This window comes from Aquila chrysaetos, chromosome 11, assembly GCF_900496995.4.
Source record: "Aquila chrysaetos chrysaetos chromosome 11, bAquChr1.4, whole genome shotgun sequence".
Classification (NCBI taxonomy): Eukaryota; Metazoa; Chordata; class Aves; order Accipitriformes; family Accipitridae; genus Aquila; species Aquila chrysaetos.
The window spans coordinates 12,202,445-12,218,909 of NC_044014.1; the positions used below are offsets into that span (position 1 = coordinate 12,202,445).

Consider the following 16,465-nt stretch of genomic DNA (forward strand, 5'->3'; position numbering starts at 1 on the left):
TGTTAAATCTAAAGCATTATTTTTGCCCAATTATATAGTGCAATATTAAAGTCAACATAAATATTCAAGCTGTGCAACTCACACTTTACTCAGTGTAAACTGGACCTGAGCCAGCTACTCTTTACTATCAAAAAAGTGAGATAACATAGTGGGTTGCTGACAGCCACCAAGAATATGAGGGCTATACCTTTACCTTTAATTGAAGATGTGACATTTTATCTCTGTTAAGCAAGGCTCCTTATAATGCACACATCCTGTAGCAGGTGCAGTCTGCACCTCCACATTTGCAGGCCAGACTGCCAACATTTTGCAGCACAAGCAATGGGGGGGAAAAAAACCAAAAAAAACCAAAAACCAAAACCCAAGCCTAGAATGATGGTTTGATGTATCCAATATGCTCCACCACATGGCCATAAATGCTATTTGCATGTGTTAAGTCTCATAAATGAACTTGTATGCTTAACCCTGTAGAACCAAACTACTTTAATCATTCACATTTTGTTATTCCTTCACTGCTGCGTGACAGTTTTTAATGATGGAGAGAATCCTTGATGAACGAGTTATCCAGTTACCTTTTTCTGGGTGACAGTATGGTAAAAGACAAAACCAGTCTCAAAACGACAATCTCTGGAGTTTAGATCCAAGGTCCATCTTGCCCAGTATCAAACCTCCTGTGCTGAGGAAAGCCTGTACATAACTGGGCTCTTTCCATCCCTGTATTGTGTGACCCTTGAGCCATCAGCAGCATAGGGGCTTCCTTGCTTCACTCCATAAAATGATGTTTTCTTGTTTTACTAGCCTTGTTTTACTTTGTTAAGGTTGTGCAGACAGTAAGAACATTTTGAGATTATACTGTTCTTCACACAAAACATTAAAGTCAGAACAAACCCAGTCACACAAGCAAACTGTTTACAGAGAACTAACAGAGGAGGAATTCAGAGTTTGTTGGTGAAATGATGCATATAGGTATTCCTGCATCACACCAGGAAGGGGGCAGCTGCACCATGAGAAACATGAGAAAGCACTGAAATGTCAGAGTGGTAAAGGGTGATTCATGTGACATGTTGATTATTCACTATAAATCCTCTTCTAGTGCTGGACACAGTTTGCCACAGCAGTTATCAGCAACAGTATGATACGAGCAAATAAAAACAATTAATTTGTAACTTTAAAAAGAGACACAATAGATTCTGTCACTAAAACCTTGCTTTAAGAGAAGAGGTCAGTCACCCACAGATATCACGATGGTTTGTTTTTTCCCTTTCCCTAAACTCATTCCTTTAAAAGAAAGTTTTCTCTTCGGTAGTTATATTTCCCCCTTTTATTTATTTGTTATTTTTAATAACTACCTGTTTCACTGCAATTTACCAGGAACAGTTTTAAAGCTGAGTTATATTTAGCTCATACGTAAGTTTTATTTACATATGTATGCATAGTATGCATATACTTTGAAACAACATTAAGCTGCACTTTGGAGTGCTGATAGTTGTCACCTCTGCTTGGGTACACAGGGTGACTGGTCCTACAAAATGGTGTGGAGTCTATGGACAGGGACTATTTCTAAGGCAATTTAAAAAAAAGCACCTCCTTAAATTGAGTAAAAACACCAGAAGAGTTAATAAATTAAATTATTTGTTAAACTGTAAATAGTTTCTGTACTCACTAGACTTGAAAAGCGTGTCAGTCCTACCTCACAGCCACTTTTCCTCCATTTTTCTTTCATCTTCTATGTTATACTGAAGTTCACAAAAAAGCACAATAAAAATGAGTTCCATGATGAGAATATAAGTTTCTCTTGGTTTAAGCTCTTTTTCTATAGCAGCATTAAATTAAAATCTCATGCACAACATATGAGATCACTCAAAAAAAATATCTGAACACCAAGCTTAATTAACCTGCTTCTACACAAAGGCAAGACTGCTGTCTGGGAAGAGTGTCCTCACTGCAGCAGAAAGCTAAGGAGACGTACAGAAGCTGCCAGGTAAAAGGAAACCTCTCCCTATGGTACATGGCAAAATGCTGCTCTCACACAAAGCACTGAAAACCAACAGAAATTAAGTTCCCCCCCCCCCCCCCCTTTAACATTTTTCTGCTCATTTCCACTTTCCTCCAGGGAAAAAATTCACCTGCCGCTCGCAGAAAACCTCCTCCCACTTCCACTGCTCCAGAGGATTTGGTAAGGACCACAGCAGTATGAATTACTGCAGATTTTCAAGCTGCAAGCTTTCTGAAGCTGTATTCCCTTACAGTGTTTAGGACTTCTACAAAGAAGGAGGATCTGAATGCAGCAGACCTGTGGCAGAGGAGCCAGCCAGCACAGCGATGGCAGCAGTGCCACTGCTTTGGTGCAGCATTTGCTCATGACCACACTCAGCCAGCTCACAGGCAGCAGGAGTGCTCAAATTGCAAGACTTCAAGCCTCCTCTGGAGGCAGTTTCTTTTGGCAAATACAAATGAAAATAAAAGCACTAGCTCTTGCCCAATGCTACCTTGAAGCTTAGACATAGAGAATAAACTATGCATCCAAATTTAATCACTTACAGAAGCATATTAAGAACATACCTATTACAGTCATCTCTAAACAGTAGTTCTAGCTGATGAAAGCACATGAATGCCTGCGTAACTCCAGTGTGCCAGCAGGCCACGGGACCACAGAGGGGTCCAGACACTCCTGCACGTCTCCCAGCAGCGCAGCCCATTTCAGAGAGTTGGCTCATGGGTCACCATGGTCCTGATGGGCTCTCCCAGACTGGCAGTGCATTTCAGTTCCTGCTGACCCTATTTTGTTACCCCTCTTTTACAGATGACAGCATTTACCCACCCATGTCAAACCCATTTGGATGCCTGGAACAAATGTAATAAATATTGTTAGCAAATATTTACATATTTCAAAGAATCCATCAGTGGTCTCAGCACTTGCTGGGAATTAATATCCTGTATTTATCCATTCCCGACACTAACTGATACCCTGCAGAGTTAGTATCAATAAGGGATGCAAGTAAACTATACTTGCAGACCAAAAATCGTATTATTTGTGTTTGACCTTACGTAAGCCAGGGAACCACTCAAAATAATGTCAGGGAGATTTAACCCCAAATGCGTATTTCAGTTTTATTATAAAACCAGAAATGAAGACGTAAGACAAAAATATCAGTTTTCAACAGGAATAACTACTTTTTGCTTTTGATTTTAAGGATTCTGATGAAATGCAAATGCTGCAGCACCAAAGCAGCTCCAACTTTTGGTTCTCATGAGCCTTTTCATAGTCATGCTACAAAGAGACAGAGTAGATTATGGGGGGGTGGGGGGGAAGTACAGTATTTTGAATTCAGGTGGTTTCAGAGATATCTGGGACCTTGGTAATGAAAAAGTAGGGTAGTGTTTTCCAAAATATTTCAACTTTAAGACAATAAAAAGCACCCCCCCCCCTTTTTTTTTGTTTTTTTAAGACTTATCTCTGCTTAGCTACATAATCACTTGTGGCTAAGTTATCTAAAAATATTTCATGAGTCAGTAGACAACAGAGAGCTAAATTAAAAGATTACGTTCTGTTAGTACTTATCCGTATTAAGCTGTGAAAGTACGCAAACACATAACCCCCACACATAGACAAGCAATGGCTGAAAAATCTCCCTAAATCCTTTGAAAAAGATGAAACCTAGGTTCCTCCACAGTATAAACCAAGAACTTATCTGTGAGAAAAAAACATGTAACTGGAAAAGCTGATTGCAGTCAAAACCTTTCACGTTTTGCAACACTCTTCCTCTCCCTCTTTTGCAATGTGAAGCCTCCAACTTCCTCTGGTGACTTTTTTCTTGGGCTGCCTCTGAGCTGCACAGATGCAAGGGGAAACAATTTCACTCTTTACGCAGATCTACACAGAGTTATGGAGTAGAAGAACCAAGTTTGTTATGTAAACAATTTTTTTTTAAAAATCCCATTTACACCAACCTGGAAAGCACCATTTGGAGTAACGAGGGCTACTGCCGGCAATCTGCAGGAGCCCTCCTCGGTCACTAGTACAACGTGTGACATTGGATAGCAGGGAAAAGTCTTACTGATCCCATGGCACATCAAAAGCCTTCTTGATTTACGGCAGTTTGATTATCCTGAGAAATGTCATGGCCAAAGCAGCTGCCTCCTGGGTTTTGCTGGAGGGTCAGAGCCTGGGATGGTGGGCAACCCTGATGATCGACACAAGGCAACTGCTGGATTTTACAAATGTTTACACGAACAACCGATCTCGTGCATGGCAGCCCACAGCCAAACTTTTTTATAGCCCAAACCCCTGGAGTTCCTCCTCTTCACATCAAATCCTAACCTTTACCACCACTGACAGCTCAGTCTACACCCCATTTAAGACCACCACCACGCAGTGACCATACACAATTGCAGCTCAAGACCCTCCGTAACTCGTAAGCGAGGAACGGGAAACCTGGCCCACAGCTAACCTCAGTGGGGACATTCGTAACTGGAGACTTGAAGAAAAGGTGAAATTGTGCCAGGCCTTCGATCGTAAAGTTCTCAGGACAAATTGTATCTTTATTTGTATTATGTACCACACCCTGCACGATTCCCCCCAGTTCATCGTGGGATCTCTGAATCACTCTACTATAAATTTTAAATAAGGAACAATAACACAAGTCACATTAACACACCAATATCAGCTTGACCATGTCAAAACAAATTGGGTGGGTAGCTTCTCAAAAAAGGAATTTTAACATTTTACTGACCTGTACATACATTCTCATGTTAAACAGAAAGCTACAGCATTTCAAAAAAGCTGATTTATGATAGTTATAGTAAAAAACTAAGAATGTTTTAGATAACACAATTGCATATACTGATTTCACATATGAAGAACAGGCATAGTGGGAACATTATGGTTGTCTTAAGGTTTTTAATTGCAGTTTAAAAATAGTAATTTTAGGCATCAGTGAAAGTGTGAGACAAATGATGCCAGCCAAGCCCAGGACTGACTGTACAGCAAGCACATTGCCACTGATTGGCCATGAGAAGCATGGAAAAAAACCCAGGCATCTCGAGAAAAAAGCTACACATTTACTCTAGTAAATACTCAAAAAAAAAGCAAGCTACAAATTGCAGCGTAGAGGGAAGGCTCTGTTGGTAGAGCTTTAACAGCTGCTATCAGCCATGGGATGGCATAGGGGACAAAAACCTGTAAATTGCTATTCCCAAATTATGCTGACACTGTCTTTTCTCACCTCATTAAGTCTCCAAAGAATCTTGCTTTTTTTTCCATTACCAGAACTAGTTTTGCCTTAACATATGGGACAATTTTTCCCCTCCTTGTCCATTTGCAAACATAAGTGTTGATGTATGTTAAAACATAACGTGAAAAAAGTTAACAAATATGCAGAATTTGATTGAGGGTATGGTTGCATGCTTAATACATACTAAATTATCATCTTTAAGAGGACTTAAGCACAATCTTATACTACAGTTCTTCATGTTTTCCTGGCTGGCTTAAGGCAATCCTGCCCTCCCAACTCAGGTGTTTCAGCTCCCCACCTCTCAAAATGCTATCCCCTAGGTGTGCTAGCACATCTCTCCATGAATCTAGGGTCTAAACTGGATACACAAAGAGATCAGGGTTAAAAATATCCAGGGGAGGAGGGCAAGGGAAAGTATGGAGCAGAGAAGGGCCACATGGATGTTCAGGGGGCAGCCAGGCCCTTCTTGAAAGTTCAAAAGGCAGCTACTTAATTAGCTGTGTCCAAAGCATGTTGCTTTAATTATCCTTCCCAGGAATCCCTAGAATTTATGGTGGTGCAGCAACACTTTTTCTGTGTTTACCCACACTGCTAATACTGTCTTCAGCTTGCTTCAAAATAATTAAAAAAACCCAACCAACTACCTAACTAGTGAATACAAAAAGTTTCATTTGCAGTCAAAGTTTAACCTATACAAACATGTACACTAATCTCAATTGACTTGGCCTGCATTTGACCTGCTTCTTGTCTCTGCCACTTTTTGCTCATGGTACTAGAAAAGCAAATTGAACTTAGAGAGCCAAAGGTCTTCTACACCTTCAGGAATGGAAAATTACTCTACTGAATTTCAAGCAAGCCAGTCTGAAGTCAGAGGGTCATTTTGGACTTAACCACAGCACCGAACAGAGAAGCAGATATACCCAGAGCAGTAGCCAGCATGTCCCTGAACAAGTGCTGAAGACTTACTAACAAAAGCTTTGGTAAGACACACAGTGAGGGGTATAATGAGTCAGCATTAAGCACAGTAGAAAGAGTAGTTTTTTAAAAGTCAAAAGCAGGCTATATAAATATTTTATAATTAGGTTACTATTATTTTCCAGTGCAAGCAAGCAATTATCTACTTTTATCCCATAATTCTCTTTCTCCATCATCACTCATAAGCACTGAAAGTCTGGATAAAATAAAAGACACTCCACAACAAACTACTCCAGTATCACAGAGCATCGATGCATCCTGGCATGCTACACAAAATCCTGGGGACTTGCAAACATCTACGATGGTTGTTTCTAGAATGCAAAAACAGCCTGACATTGAAAACTTCTCCTCGAGATTTAAACTGTCCTCTCTTTTGTCCTAAGCAGTTGCATGAAGCATGAATATTTTCATGTCTAAAGAGGAGCCAGACCAATGTACCAGGGACTGAATTTCCTAGCAGCCAAGGTGGCACAAACAAACACCATCCACCACAGACCACTTCAGAAGACACTTTCTACTAAAGCAGTCATGCAAGTGAAGAAAAGCTTCTTCGTGGTTGCTCTTAGAGGAGAAACAAACTAGGCACTTGCATGAGTCGCAGCACCAGCGACTCAGAAGACCAAATGCAAAGACCTTAGTTATAATTTTGAAGGCACAACTTGATCAGTCACACATGCAGCATGAAAGACTCTCCCTCAAGTCCTTCCCCAAACAATTCTTCCAGTTTTGACTTCTACTGGTTTTTTGTTTGTAATTTCAAGAATATTTTGAAGCCAACAAATATATTAGATGGATCTGTGTCTTAGATAAAACTATTTCAACATCACGTATTATGACAAAAATTCATAAAATAACATAAAAGTTGTTTTACTTGAATTTCCAAAGCTCATTTGTAAACCTGGCCTGAAAATGGTATTTGCCTGTTTGCAATTAAACCTCCTTATACTTTATACTGAATGCAAGTATCAGACATGTTACTCGTGCTGGAGTTCAGAGTCTGAGCACAGAGAGATGCGGGGGCAAATTTTTCTCTCAATTATATCATTATGAATCAAAAGCAACCAGTTTAAAAATCAATTAACAATTGCTGTAAAAATAACATTGTGTTCTGAGCTTTAGTAATGCTTATTTTTGAATATTTGAATAACTCATGGAAATCATCCTAGGTAAACACAGTATTTCAGTTTATAACATAAGAAAATTACTGATGATACAAAAAAATATCTCAGGCTATACAGATTACATCTGGTTGAGGAGTGAAAGTAAATCACATTTTTTTAATGTCTTTCAGTTATCTTGTTCACTTATGTGTTGGGTGTTCGGTTTTTTAAATATCTGTAAAAACCTAACACTGTTCAAGGAATTAAAGATCTCTGTATTAATGTAAGAACATGCCAAAAAATACCACAAAACTTGATTAATTAAGTGCGGAATAATAGGTGATTAGACGCCTGCCAAAGACTCATTCATGACAGCTTCCACAGACGTGCTGGAATGCTGTGGAGGACGACACCAACCCAGGGCAGCCAGAGCACTGCATTAGCCCCAGTGGGGACATGGATGAACCGCATCTTTTTTGGAACTCATTTCCTAATCCAAAAAGGAAAAAAGGAATCTGCAGGTCTCAGGAGTCTGGTCTCAAAGGTTTCTGGAGGAGTAGCAGTGGATGCTGCTTTTAGAGTTGGGCAGTATTTAGATTTTTTTTTTTTTTCCCCTTTAAGATGCATTGTTCTTACTTGCTAATTTATTGCATTATTTTGGGCAGGGAGATAGCTGGATTTCTATTTTTTTAATCTTAATTATTGTGTGACACTTCCAGTATTGGAACAAGCATTTAAGATGCCATTTGCGGGTTGCTGGGTTTTTTTGTTTTGTTCTTTTTAATCCTCTGGCAAATTGCTATGGGATTTTGATTTCTGCCTGCCTCATCAGTACTACGTTCTCTCTCTGTGATAAGTTATCAAAACTGATCAGAGTTTGTACTGCAAAGCAGTCAGGAAGAAGCGATGAAAAGCATGCAAAGGTTTGTGCTATATGAACAGACTTTTTCCTGAGACTTCTGGCTTCAAATTTGGAAAGCTGGAATTCATAATGAAAAACACTCCTACCTGGTGCACAACCCCTGTCCCTCACAGAGTACAATTATACAATTATGCTATATGAAACTTGAAGATAGGTTTTCATTATGTCTACCCTGTGCTTATTTTCATGTTATATTCAAGGTGTTTGTAATCGGGTTATATTGGACCAGAAGACTAGTGGTTTCTAGAAGACTAAAATGGATGGAGCTATTCCAACTGTTTGGGTTTTTTTTTAAGTTATTTTTAACTCTCACATTAATGAAGCACTGGATACAAAGCTTTTAATAATTATACATCTGATATCTAAATAACAAAACATGAGAAAGAGAGAAAGATAAATAAGTAAACAAACAAATCCATCCCTTCCTGGCCCCTCCTGGCATGGCGTAGCAGTTTATGGGCATGCCTAGCTGCCCAAAAGTAAGTCAACAGCTATCCTGAGCTAACGGTGCATTTCACCTATTCAATCTGTATTAGAAACTATTGCCCACAACATAAGTACTCCAAGTCAGCTGTTTCATCCTTGTATAGGACATACACAAAAAGTAATTACTAAGTGCTGCTTCATGTATTGTGACAGCACAACTGCGAATGCTTTCAAAACTACGTTGTTTGGAAATGCAATTAATGTCTCTAGGTTACTTTTCTATGTTAGATGGGAACATCTTATACACCAAAGAGTTTTTTGTACTTTTTGCAGCAAAGTATAAAACACTTTAAAATTGAAAATTTAAATTGTCTCTTGGTTCTGCAAACTTGGTTACAAGTTCAATTAATTATGTATGCTTATACTGGACTTTTTTTTTTTGAGTTATTGCCCTATGATCAGATGGAATGAGCAACTTTTACATCTGTTCAACCTCAGCATCAAAATCCTACATCCTTATCTTCTTAGCAGATATCAACTTCTGTAATGCGCAAAAGAATTATTTTTTATCTTTGTACCAAGTTTGGCTTAAAGTAACTATGAGGTTCAAAAGTTAAATGGCGGGAGTGAATATGTGCACAGTGTGATCAGGTAAGATCTCATTTTCATAGAGCAGCAGGTGAACAACAAGCTAGTACCTGCATATCTCACTAAGATGCAGCATGAGCCCAGACACAAGCACAGAACTGAGTTCAGTCATTTAAAAAATCCTTCCATGATAATTAAGCTGAACCTATGAACAAGCACAATTTTGCAAATGTGGACAGTCAGATGGGTACTCGGATAATCATATAGAAGAGCTGATACTTCTCTTTCTTTTAATAATAAGTAGTGTCTGTGCCCGTGGTGGTAGTACTTCCTGAAGTATGAACAAACAAAGCACTAGATATGTTTGGAAATTTAAATTTGTAGTATAAATTTAAAGACAGCACCAACTGTCAAAGAGTACTAAAGGCTAGCCCGTCTTAAAACAGGTATCTATAAATAGCATAGGTAGGTTCATACTTCTGAGAGGAGACAAGCATTCAAAATTCCCCCAAGTGCCAGTGAATGATGACCTGAAAGAGTTAGTTCTACCTGAGCGATAAAAGTACTCGAGAATTGGGACCTGTAGTAGTAGGGGTAGAATAGCTTGAAATTTTTTCCTTCATGCCCTGTTCTTCCATTTCCAATTGCATCATTATCACTAATAAAGAGATAATTCAATTCGAATCATGACATTCAAGTGATTCTATGTAAAAAAAAAAAAAAAAAAAAAATGAAAACCATATTTTCATTGTTATTCTTGCAGCTCATCTGACCTCCTCAGCACAACCATGACAAATGCTCAGTCAAAAAAAAAAAAAAAGCCCAAACCAAAACAAAAATCTGAACGAATTGTTAGATAGGCTCAGAGTATCAGTTAAGAAATGTAGCTGCTCTGAAACATTTAAAGAGAATACAAAAGGGCCTCTACAATAGTATAACCTTTGCCTTTGCCTGCTAGCATCACAGTTTACACGGTTTCCATGGAAACCCTCTGCAAACATATGAATGTTCTTGTTGCATTAGATGTTGAACAGAAAATCCTTTGTGGCAACTCTGGAGGGCCATGGCCAGTGCCAACCTCCCAGCAGAATAATGCCCTTCACTATGCCTTGCCCAGCAGGCTCATGACACACTCGCTCACATGGTACAGCTGCCGCCATCGCTTGTTTTTCCTTGACTGTTAAAAAAAAAAGAGGTGCACATCCTAACTTTTAAGTATTTCTTCCCACATGAAGAACCCGTTTTGGCCCCCATCAAACTGATGGCAAAGTCTCTGATGCAAGCCAGGAGCTGCAGAGTGAGGGCACTGACTCGGAAGCTTCCAGCAGGCTTCCGGACAGGACACTGGGGAATACATTTACATAATGAGTAGACAACTACCCAGAAAAGGAATGCCACAATTCTTCATTATTACATATTTTGAGAAAACACATATATTTTGAGAGAAATACACATAAAATTCTCAGCATGCGACAGGTACACCAGTCCAGAATAGAAAACTAGTTTCATCACCTTGTTGTTTCCCATCATGGAAAGATCAACTGATCTACAAACAACTCACATACTGGATGGGTTCCTCCCCCAGCCATGGAGGCAGGAAAACTCTATCCAAGACAGTCTGAAATAACAACAAAAAAAGAAATGAGCCCTCCTGATGACAAGGGGCATGTGTGCAAGTGAAAGCTGAGGGACTAAGAAACTTGTTTCTGTTTTACAAAGGAGGAGCTACTGACAAACATCTTAATGTTGTGTCCCACTTGACGTTCCTCAAAATGCATGTCCACTCTGCAGTTCTACATATTTTACCGGCATTGAAATACGAGTGCTTCTAATAAAAGTGCACCTTTAAGACTAATGGCACACAGCTGGAACGTACCTTGTTTGTAGATTAAAGCATTCCCCTATATCCTTATTCCTCTGAAACAACAAATTCCTAGTACAGCAAGTTTGACTCTAATTTCTGAGATATCAATGGCATAATTTATCTAATTACTTACAGATGTGCACAGTCTCGGGAAGGACGACGGCTCCAAAGGCTGCATTCAAGATAAAATCAGGTCTGCGGACTCTGCATGGGAAGTGAAAGCCTGTCTGTCCCGTTCCATGAAGAATTGGGGACGCAGGCACCTTTTTGCTTGCGACTGGACACTTCACCTGCGACTCAGCCATTTCCAGCCACTCTCACAGTCACAGTGACAAAAATCAATGATGTAACAGTTTTGCCTTAAAAGCTGAAGAATTAAGGAAGACAGATTTTGTACCAGGAAGGAAAAACAAACCAAATGCTTTTACTTTGCCAACACTGTTTCTATGTTTATTTCTTTCCCTTTCAGAGCGGCCAGCCCCAAGGGGAAGCCTTCCAGGCTCCCTCATGACCACCCTCACCTCACACTCATGACCAGCCCAGGCCCACACACACCGGACAACAAGTTAGCTCTGAGGGCAGCCAACCTCTCCTCTTAGCCTCTCCTGCACAACAGAAGTAATGAGGGGGTCAGTTGCAGCCGGTGTTGTTCTAATGCTCTAATAGCCTATTGTTTCCTTGCAGTTGCCGCTGCGAGATAAAACAAGAAAGCCGGGGTTTCCTGAGGGGAAGCGAATTCCCACTGTGCGTTGCAGGACATTGGCCAAGGGCTTGGCTTCACAGGGGGCCAGCCCACGCCACGACTCGGTGGGGAGATGGCGGGTTTGTTTTTGTTAGTGGGCAGTTTGCAGGAACATCTGCTCAGCAGAGCAGTGGTGTGGCTCTTGCCCATCACTGCCTGCAGGCCCTTCCCCATGGATCCGTGCAAAACCATGTTTACTCCCTCTGCACATGGCTATCACTATAAAGATACTACACTGACAGTCACACGGCTAAAATTTTGCTCCTACCTGATCAGCATTTATGATCTGCTCCCTGCATTAAACTGTAGAAGGATTGAAAAATATAATGGTTGCTACTGAGCTGCAGTAAGTTTCTATGGAGAAGGGAGGCACGGCACGGGCTCAGGGCAGAGCGGCCTGGCAGCAGAGCTGGAACACCCCCAGCGTCACAGCTTCACATCCACCAGGTTACAGGTAATAATGTTTAAGTATTAGGATGGGAGAAAGGACACAACAGACAGAAATTAATCCAATGATACAGGAAATGATAAGATCAAGAAGTCGCTCGTTTTATATTTTCACCACATCCTCTTGTCCAATAAAGTAGTACACTGAACATCATTAACGTCCTGCTAATGAGACATCCGACTGCCCAGAACACAGCAATAATGAACATGAGCTCTGTTTCCACCAAATCTACCAGAAAGATTTGTAAGGGTCTGCTTTCCCACTGACACGAACACATGACTCCCATTAGCCTTAATGAAGGAAGAGTACATTCAGTGGGAGAGAAATTTCCCAAGGTTGCATAACTGAACTGTGGCACACTGAAGACACAGTATAGACTGCTAAGAGAAGTTAGCCATCCTAAAACTACAGTGACAGGCCAAATTATTTCATAATTTTCCCATTTATTCATTCAGCTTTTGTTGTAGTTAGGATTTCCTCGCTTTAGGCCAGCAAAAATACTCAGAACTTTTCTTATGCCAAAATTACGGAAAAGCGAATCAGATAGTAGGATGCTTAGCTCCTATTTTTAGGCTGAAAAAATACAACTTCAGATATGCACTTTCTTTATCTTAATGCATTGTCCCCGCATACTATTCTTGACTCCACAAGTATATAAATTCTTACTTTTGTAACAATGCAAATTTGTTGACAGGATGATAGGTTAAAGTTTATCTTTCAGGCTTCTTCCCTTGCACCAGTCAGAAAAATCTAGTTATGTCAATTTATGTCCCTTTCAGTGCTCAGCGAGGCGAAGAAACAGAGTGGAGGGCCAGAATGTGGAAACAATGCAAAAAACTAATGCCAGAACTCAGTATCTGACTCTTAGGCTAAGCTCTGCGTACCCTCACAAAACTTTGGGATTAATACTGTGTATCTCAAAACTGTGTTTATGAAAAACCTTAATTCCAGATGTTGAAAGTATGATTAAGTATAAGTTAGAAGCTCTTCCTTCATCTTTTCTCCTCAGTTCAAGTTTTATGTATTTTAAAATACTTGGGTACTTTACCTTTTGGGGGGTTTTTGTTGTTTGTTTGTTGTTTGGTTTGGGGTTTTTTTCTGACACTAGAAAATTGAATTTCATAGGCAATTTAAAAATAGTTGGTCATGTGTTTATCATAAGAATCTATCTGATGTAACCCCAGACATTCAATGCTATTACAGTATACATTAACGAAGGCTGCTTCATGCATTCTGCTATAGCTTTAAATGAGAACAGACTTCTCTATTATCTCCCACTGCAATGACTAACACAGGAGAGTGTCTAGTCTGCTACTACTCACGCACATGATAAAAGTCCATTAGCACACATACTCACAGAAGTTGAACTACTTTGATACAATAAACTAAGATAGGGAACTACAGTGCAACAATTGCTTTAACTGTATGACTGGTGCTGTGCTGCATTTTACAGCCACATGTTAAAAATCTATCTTCCAAATTAAATCAAGATTACCTACCTATTTGTGCTCAGCTGTGAAAAAACCCAAACCAAAACAAACCAACCACAAAACCAAACCAAACATATTTGATTTATTTTATTTCATAGAGTTAAAAATTAAAACCTCAAAGGCCAGTACAGCAAATCATGGCACTGCACCACAGCAGAATCAGCCCTGTGCCCGATGCGGCTGTGCTCACTTTAACTGCCAGCATATACTCAAACCCCAGAGCCCAGTCCTACTGAGGCTGGTGTTATCCTTGACTTAAGCAGAAGCAGAATCAGATCACATTTCCTAAAAAAAACCCCACCAAAAAGTAATATGCAGAACAACTAAGGCAAACGGAGTAACTGATTTATGGATTACAGAGATACTAACTACACTGGAAAACCCCATTCAAACACAGAAAGTTTAACTCACCAGTCATGTCACGACACTGAAGATAAAAATCACGCAAGTCTCAGATAGAAGACAATCAAAATACAAGACAACTTTCTGCAACATCCATCCCCAACCGTTCTGTCAAATACACAACGGCAACAGCACAAAGCATCTTTATGACAGGAATAAAAGGCTCTTTAAATGCTGCTTTTATTTTTTTATTGAATGAACCCACTCTTACACAAAGTTCATGCAACGATGTCTCGAGCTTTAGTACTGCCAAATTGTGTATTTGATTAGTCAACTATAGCTTGTAAGTCACACGCAGAACAATTTGAAATATTTATTAATTACATGTAATTACTTCATGTAGTAAGTCAGGTGGTTGATTAAGACACTGAACTTTTTAGTATGTTAAGATATGTAGTTGTCAGGAAGATTAAAATTTTTTCAATGTTTCACCATAACTGACCAAACACTTCTCTGCTCCAAGTCACTGGCAAAACCCAAAGGAGTTAAGAACCAAAGCCACAGACTCCTCCCAGCTACAGTATTAGCATTTTGTGCAGTTGACTCTTCTCACAGAATTAGTAATCTTTACTAACAGTGTTCCTCCCTCCAAGGAAGCACATTGCACCACACCTCCCAATTGTTTTAGAAGTACATATATACAAAGACCATAGCTGAAAAAGATACCATCAGATGTGGCGAGTCCAGAGAAATCTTGTCCTAAATATTTTTCAAGTTTATTCATGAGAAAAGGGTGGAGAAAGAAACCACAGCTACAAGAAACACAAACTCATTTACAGGTTTGCAAAGCAAATCATGCCACCAACCTGTCACATAACCCATAAGAAAATGCAGCTGCAGACTCTCTGGATCAAGATATTCACTGTTGGATGAAATTAAATCACCCAGCTACTATATCAGTTCTTAAAAACTGGTTGGGTTTTTTTGCTACTTTTAATCTCTCGGTCAGACAGGCACTAGATTAAAGTGAATTAGGAACTAACAAGAAGCCAGAGCAGAAAGCTTTAAAGTTTCTAAACTTTAACAACTTCTTGCACTACCGAGCACTGTTCTCATACATTGTTTAGTGCCTTGAAATGGACACAGCTGGTTATGGGCCATAAAAACAACTGCAGCTCTATCATTTCTTAAATATTTACTAATAAGATACACCAGAGTACAAAACCCAGAACGGTATTCCTGATATTCAGTCCCTTCTGTCAAAACACAGATTGACAAAAAGACCTACCTTCTGGTAAAAACACTCCAGAAAGCTTTTACACTCTCATTTTAAAGTACAGATCTGCCTTTTTTTCCTACCCCAAACATCACCCACTCTTCCAAACAAATAAGTAATCCAAGGTTGCACAGGAATTTTAATTGTTTCCATAACTTCCGTTACCTGCCAAAAAAGTACTTAGCATGACATATACAGGACAGGGTGCTTATGATACATGTATATTTAAAATAAAGTATGAACATACATATATATACACACATATATACATATGTATAACATACAACTTATGTGGTAGTTAACTTCTGTATAGCTATAAAAACTAGGAGCCTTCGAAAGAGGCAGCTTTTATTCTTTGAAGTAACAGCTACGGTTCAAGCATACTTTACTCTCTGGCTCAGATTTACAGTTGAGCTACTACAGCTGAACTTCCTGCGTGCCATGTGAGCCAGGCTTGGTGTCTGTCTCCTTGCGCGCTACTAGCCATGACAGATGCAAGTTCGCAGCGGAAATCCCTTGCATGAAAGGCTAAACTAGGATGCGCTCCTTTGTATTTGCTGCAAGTACAGTCACACAGATCTCTGCAGCAGCCTCTGCAAGAGTTGGGCTGATGCAGGTGCTGTCACTGAAAGCCTGGCTCCTTTCCAGAGTTGTGGGGGGGTTTATTTTTTTTATTTTTTTTTAAGATCTTGTTCTGTCAACCCTTCCTCACTCTGCACAGTATTTCTTACCACAAATAACAGCCCTGGTTTCAGTGGGACCTTTGAAATACTCATCTTGTGGTAGAAGTAATTGCACAACACAAGCTGGCGGGGACATTTTCAGCATATTTGTACAACTTCATTTATTTAGTTATTAGGACCAGGTCTTAAAACAACAAAAGCTTTCTCTAGCATTTGTTTAAATAAACAATCCATTCAACATATCAGACTATTTATAAGGATGCAATATGCAATTACTGTGTATCAGTAAAATCCCTAGGGTAGTTGTAGTTATTTTGGCAAAAGAGCTTATAGATGTTCCCCTGAGTAAATTGCATGGCAGCATAAGCCTGCTAG

At 39.6% G+C, this 16,465-nt stretch overlaps 1 protein-coding gene across 7 annotated transcripts in view; it reads right to left on the reverse strand.

Moving 5' to 3' along the window:
- The window catches only part of ADD3 (adducin 3), a 102,621-nt gene that overhangs the window by 34,460 nt on the left and 51,696 nt on the right, over nucleotides 1-16,465 (reverse strand). Inside the window, exons 3-4 of one of the 7 annotated variants that reach the window (XM_030030123.2) lie at nucleotides 14,201-14,299; nucleotides 608-611 (exon numbers count right to left, since the gene is read on the reverse strand). The exons of 5 other annotated variants lie outside the window; for them this stretch is intronic. The gene's annotated coding sequence lies outside the window, so the exon portion shown is untranslated. The remainder of the gene's footprint in view (nucleotides 1-607; nucleotides 612-14,200; nucleotides 14,300-16,465) is intronic. One more of the 7 variants, XM_030030125.2, reaches the window with a different exon arrangement.